Below are 6,107 nucleotides of genomic sequence, written 5' to 3'. Positions count from 1 at the left end.
CAATCCAATTTCATAAACTCAGTTTTAGTCAATCCCTGATCCACCTGAACATGTCCGGTAGCATAAACAGTCCATCATTCCCAGAACAAAGTGTCAGCTCAAGGACAAGTGCAAGCTCTCTGCTTGTGCTCCTATCTTTCCTCTCAATGGCTACTCATGTTTTAAGGCCCAGCTTCATGTTACCTCCTCTGGCAAGATTCCCCTAGCTCTTCGGACAGAGTCCCTTGGTCCCTGCTCTCTGTTGCCTCTGAGATAGGAGGTGCTCAGTTTCCATCGGCTCTGATTACAAGACACTGCCTCTGGGTTTCAAGCTATTCCCTAGGGTCTCAGGCCCTCCTCTAGGCCCTCACCTAGAGGAAAGTTACTGTTGCTAGTTAGACCTATTTTCAGCACCAACACTGGGAAACTGAGACCTCAGGGGCTGGCTTATGCAAATCCAGTGGCTAGGCATGCTCTGTAGAGAAGGGTCATATAACCCTTGTATGACCAGTAGCCAAACAAGCTCAGTGGAAGGGAGTTTGTTCTTCGAATGACCTTCCACTAGGGGTGCTAAAGAGCACAGGATATTATTGAACAGTCCAGTGCATGCAATAGGATTTGACCAATGAACATGCTCCTAAAAGAGACCAACTGAGCATGTGCAAGACTATGTTACATAACTGGGAAACACCCCTTAATCAAATATTCATTAGATAGTGAAACTAAAAAAGCCAAATCTCAGCAGATGGCAGGGTTGTTGCTCATTTTCCTAGGGCCAACCTGCATTTCACTGGCTGAGGTGTGTATTCTTATTTTTATGTTAAGATTATTTTTAGCAGGTGGCTGCTCACTATACTCAACATTCACAAAACTAACTAAATACAATTAATTTAAACTTTCAAATAATGTTTTCGTAAGTTGCAACATTTCTACCCTTGAAATTAATAAAGCTGCAGGAAGACTTGGTATATACAGTTTTTTAATAAGTATGCTGAAACATGGTTCTGTCTGTATTTACTATAAAATTCAGTTTGGTCTTTATTTACATGGCTCCATTTTGGGGCACAGGTATTCCTTGGCCAGTAGGTGTTCTTGTATTTAGGTCAAGGGGCCCCTGCCCAGGGCCCACACTTTAGAAGGCTCTTTTCTCTGTTTCTTCATTGGCTGTACTCCTGCCAATATGGTAAAGAGTCCATTGGACTAAATCCATTGTGTCCCCTTGCCTCCAAGTACATACTTCCCCATACCTTGTTCTGAGTATGCAGGATCCCGAAATTCCCTCCCCAAATGGCACTGAGCTTGTCTAAGGGTCTGCACACTAGCAGCAGTGTTGTCTGTCAATGTCTACATTCCCATGGGTGGACAACATTACTTCTGGTGTTCATACTCCTAAAGGAGTATGACCCAAGAGGTCAGCTGCTTCTGGGGAGCTGGACTGAGCTTCCAACTATGGGCTGGACCCGGGCGGGAGGAGAGGAAGTAGCTGCAGACCAAGGGCAGGACACCAACTCTCCTTGCACCACTGTATTTAATTGCAGATCACCCATGAGTCTGAACCTGGCCTTTCATGTCATTATGAAGACATACTTGTCAAGGTAGGAAGGTAAAACCTGTTAGATTTGTTAACTTAGTTTACAACTTTTAAATATTTAGGTATCTGGTTTATGAGCCTTTATTTGTACTTTTGCCCCTGGGCTCTGCAAATACTAAAGGTGGACTGATCTTGGCCTTAAAAAAAATTCTCTCCACCAACAAATTTTTACTCATAAAGAGATAAGTAGGTAGGAAATACTTCCATGCATATTGTATGATGGCAAAAGATGGCTGCAGTCACTGAGTATATATTTATACTCTGCACCAGATGATTTACATGTGATTTTTTCATTTAGTTCTCACAACTCAACAAAATAAGTACTTAGGAGAAAACAGATTCAGTGACATTAAGTAATTTCTTCCAGCCCACAAAGCTAGTGCTTCAGTTAGGTTTGGTTGCATAACAAACTATCCAAACTTTAAGTGGCTTAAAACAACGACCACTTTTGCCCCCTGACTGGCAGCTGGGCTGGCCTGCTCTGCTGCTGGCTTCCCTTGGATTCACTCCTGCAGTTGCACTTGCTGGAGGGTGGGCAGGGCTGGAAGGTTCCCGGTGGCCTTTCTCACTTGTCCTGCACTTGATGCTGCTGTTGGCTGGGAATGATGACCTTCCTTTATTTTGTCCTATCCACTTGCCACTGCAACCTCCTTGCGTTTTTTTAGTCCCCGCTCCCCCTATTGGCTGGTCCAGTGCCCAGCTCCTGGTGGTGGTTAATAATATGCACTCAGGTCACTCCCAAACGATGTGACCCTGGATGAATTACTTAGCCTAAGTCTCAGTTCCCCACTTGCAAAATGGGGATAATTATAGTACAGGACACATCAGGTTGCATAAGATTCCAGTGCAATAGTGCAGGGAGCTCATGAGCACAATGTTGGCACTTAGTGTCCACTCACGAAGAGTGTGGTTGAAAAGTGGATGATCAATGAATGCACGTTGACTCTTTAAACAATGGGAGTAAAATACCACTTGGTTTCCAGAGGCAAACACTAGGCTTGCAAGTACCGGAGTGAGGAAATAAATTCAGAATACAGGGTTGAAATTCTAAGACAGCAATTTTTTAAAAGTGGGAAAGAAAATCAAAGCAAAAAACCCGAACAAACAAACCCGAGTTGCACCGATCTTTCTCTACTAATTTTTAAGATTCCACCCTGGGCTGCCTGCTTCTTCCAGGATCAAAGTGTTGACTCGGCGCGGCCAGGTTTCTGGGACCGGGAGGTGGGGACATACCTTTATCCCCGTAGGTTTGGGTCACGTGAGCCTAGAGGAGGACTTAAAAGCTTGCGTTCTGCAGAGGATTCGTGACTGGTAGGGACTGCTTCGCTTCCGCCTGACTTGGGGACCGCTGCAGGGACCTGCGGCTTGGCAGTGTGCGCGCCGCGACACTCGGAGGAGCGCCGGCCGCCGGGCGTGAGTGCCGCCAGTCCGCGTAGGGGGCGCCTCGGGCAGGGACGCAGGGAGGGGAAAAGTACCGTGGGGTGAGATGGGGGAGGGGGGAAGGGGGGCGGGATATGCTTGGATTTGAACGTGCCCCAAGCACGGGGACTTGGCTTGAGCGAAGGAAGGAGAGCTCGCCGGCAGGCAAGGCTACTGTCCTGGGAGTGTAGGAGGAGCAGAAAAGCAGGGGCACGGGACAGGTGGGAGCAGCTCCCTGTGGCAGGATTCGGTCCTTGCTGGTCAGTCTGGTGTCACGGAAAAAAAGGCTTTGGCATATTTATGAATTTGAATCCCACCTCTGACCTTTGCTGTTTGGTGACCTTGGGCAAATTTAAGCTTACTAAGCCTCAGTCTCCTTATATGAAAGATGGAGATAATGACCAGCTTTTTGTTGTTGTTGTTGTTGTTGTTTTAAATACAGAGTTGTTGTATTAGAAATAGAAATAACACATCAAAAGTGCCTACCAGGCCAGTGCTTGGCTTGTCAGGTAAAGGTACTTTTTCATAGTCTATGGTGAAGACAGACAAAACAATGTTTAAAACTCTGGGCATAATAACAGTTGTGGCCATCCGTGACTCATGACTCAGGACTCACGCGCAGTCACCTCTCAATCCTGTACCTTCCCTGCAACCCCAGGGGGTGCTGGCAGGAAGTGCATGCTTGCACTTTGGAGCTAGATGACTGTGTGCTGGAATCCTTGTCTCAATATCCACCATTCAGATGATATTACATTACTTTTCTTCCCCAGCCTCGATTTCCCTCCCCATCAGTAAATGGGGAAGGAGGCACTCGGTACTTGCCTTTCTCCCCTCCCCTTAAATGTGCAACTACTTTTTCCTCTTTTGGTGTGGGATGAGAAAGAACAGAGATGTAAGGAGAATTAAAAAATCCAATGAGAATGCATTTTATTTATTAACTTGAAAAAGAACTAAGAAAGTTGTTCAGAATGAGAATTGGAATATTTTGGGGAAAGTACACAGCACTGGCTTTGTTGGGATGTGAAAATCTGTACAGTTGTCAAGACCCTTAAGCTGATTGGACTTTCTAGACGTGTACTCCACATTAGTTGAGTTCCGGTGGAAATCCTTTATAATGTAGTTCCGGTGTTCTTAGCAAGAAGCTGTTTTATTCATCTTTTATAGGAGTTGATTGGGAATGGCATAACTGACCCCACAATATATATGAATCCAGCTGTAAACCATTTTACAATGGAATTCTACTAGGCTGATATTATAGCCTGAGAAGTAAGTGGGCTTTGACTGACAGTTTAAATGACTTAGAAGAGTGTTGAGAAAGTCTGCTGGGTTTACCAGTTTACTCCCCATGAAAAAATAAAAACAAGAAGGAAACAGTATGACAGTATTTTATTAATGAATTTGTCTTTGTTTTGGGAAACATGATTTGTTAGAGGAAAAATTGAGTGTTGAATACTATTCTGGTATACACAGAACTTAAACAGTGAGAGAGAAAAGGCTTAGTTATTGCCTCAGATAACATCAGATACTCATTAGTACCCAAATACCCAAGGTGAATAGGTAATGACCCATTCTTAATAGGAAGTATGGTTCATTTTAAAAAGCAAACATGATTATTTTAGTTTAACGTTCCTGATGGCTTTATTTAATTTATTTATTCATTTGCCCCAACTAATGGTTTTATCATGTGTGGTTTTCATAGACTGAATTAAGAACATTTACAGGAACTTAAGTAGAAAAGCTTCTCTTAATTTAGAAAGGTGCCTCTAGAACCACGACTCATTGATATCTATATTGACTTGGGAGAGTGGTAAGCTGGGCAGAAAGCTAAGAACTGTGCTTTCCTGGTTGAAATTAGGAATGGAGTTTGAACTTTTATGCTCTATTTGCAATCTCAGGGATTTAAGTAATAGTAGACTTAGTTCACAGGACAGTGATCAGGTGCTTTCTTTATAAAACCTGTGCTCCTAAGCATAACTGAACCAAAACCAAGGTATTGAGATTTGTCTCCCCTTGGAGATATCGCAGGTACAGATTTGGACATGAAATCACATGCTTTTATTTAACTCAGAACTTGGAGAGCAAGACAGGTGTGAGAGGGTGGGGAGTGGGTAACAACTATGTTCTTACATCTGTTAGCCTGCAAAAATAAAGCAAGGCAAATTCTTGGCATCTTATCTTTTCAGTACTGTTGGGACTTATCTCTTAACCTTTTATCTGTATTCTGATTCTAGTTAGTGGTTGACTTTAAATTGCTCAGGGTTGTTTACTAGTTAAAATATTTATTTAGGCATTCTGGCATTTAGCTTTTTGGGACTCCATATCCCATTACTCATTTTCAAAAAGACCTCTTAGCATATGTTGTACCTGAATGGTTCTCTGGGGAGGAGGTAACCTGGCTTCCGAGAGATTCATTCCCTTGTCCATTTATTCATTTAACTAATACTTTTCCCAATGTTTGATTATGAAATGTGTAAATATTCAGAAAAGTTGAAAAAATTTTGCAGTGTATACCCCCGACCTAGATTCTATTACCATTCAACTGGTATTCATTAGTTCCTACTATGTGCCTGGAGCTATGCTTTACAAAGCTGTAGAAACATGAAAGGCAGGATGGAGTTAGAGAGAGAGAAAGATTTTGATTTGGCTGGAGCATAGAGTTTGTGAAGTGGTCATGTGATTTTAATCTGGAAAGTTATTTTGGAGTCACGTTGTGGAGGACATCGAATTTCATGGCTGGAAATTTATGCTTTATCCTGGTTGCAGTTGTGAGCCATCAAAGGCATCTGAGAGAGGGAGTGTCTTGTATTTTAGAAAGCTCATTCCAGCATCAATGTTGGGCTGAATTGGAGTAGAGAGGACCTGAAGTCTGAGAAACCTGTTAAGAGGCTTTGCAAATGTCCTGGGGCAAGTAAGGGTTGAACTGTGAAGAGATGTATTGAAGAGAGGGGAAAGGGGAAGAAGGTGGCACTTTGTGACTAATTTGACATGGGGACTCGGTTTTATAGCTCAGACATCTGCAATAGTGTGATGCCATTAAGAATCAGGAAGTCAGAGGAGGAGGAAGTTTGAGGGGTTCGATGATGTCTTGTTATGTATAGACTCTGAGGGACCGATTTGT

General features: G+C 43.2%; 1 protein-coding gene across 2 annotated transcripts in view; it reads left to right on the top strand.

Moving 5' to 3' along the window:
* Nucleotides 1–2,856: 2,856 nt before the first annotated feature.
* CPVL (carboxypeptidase vitellogenic like) overlaps nt 2,857–6,107 on the top strand; it is a 139,391-nt gene continuing 136,140 nt past the window's right edge. The window contains exon 1 of one of the 2 annotated variants that reach the window (XM_063099979.1): nt 2,857–2,983. The gene's annotated coding sequence lies outside the window, so the exon portion shown is untranslated. The remainder of the gene's footprint in view (nt 2,984–6,107) is intronic. The other variant, XM_063099980.1, reaches the window with a different exon arrangement.

This window comes from Cynocephalus volans, chromosome 6 (genome assembly GCF_027409185.1).
Source record: "Cynocephalus volans isolate mCynVol1 chromosome 6, mCynVol1.pri, whole genome shotgun sequence".
Taxonomy (NCBI): domain Eukaryota; kingdom Metazoa; phylum Chordata; class Mammalia; order Dermoptera; family Cynocephalidae; genus Cynocephalus; species Cynocephalus volans.
This window is presented reverse-complemented; position numbering and strand designations above follow the sequence as displayed.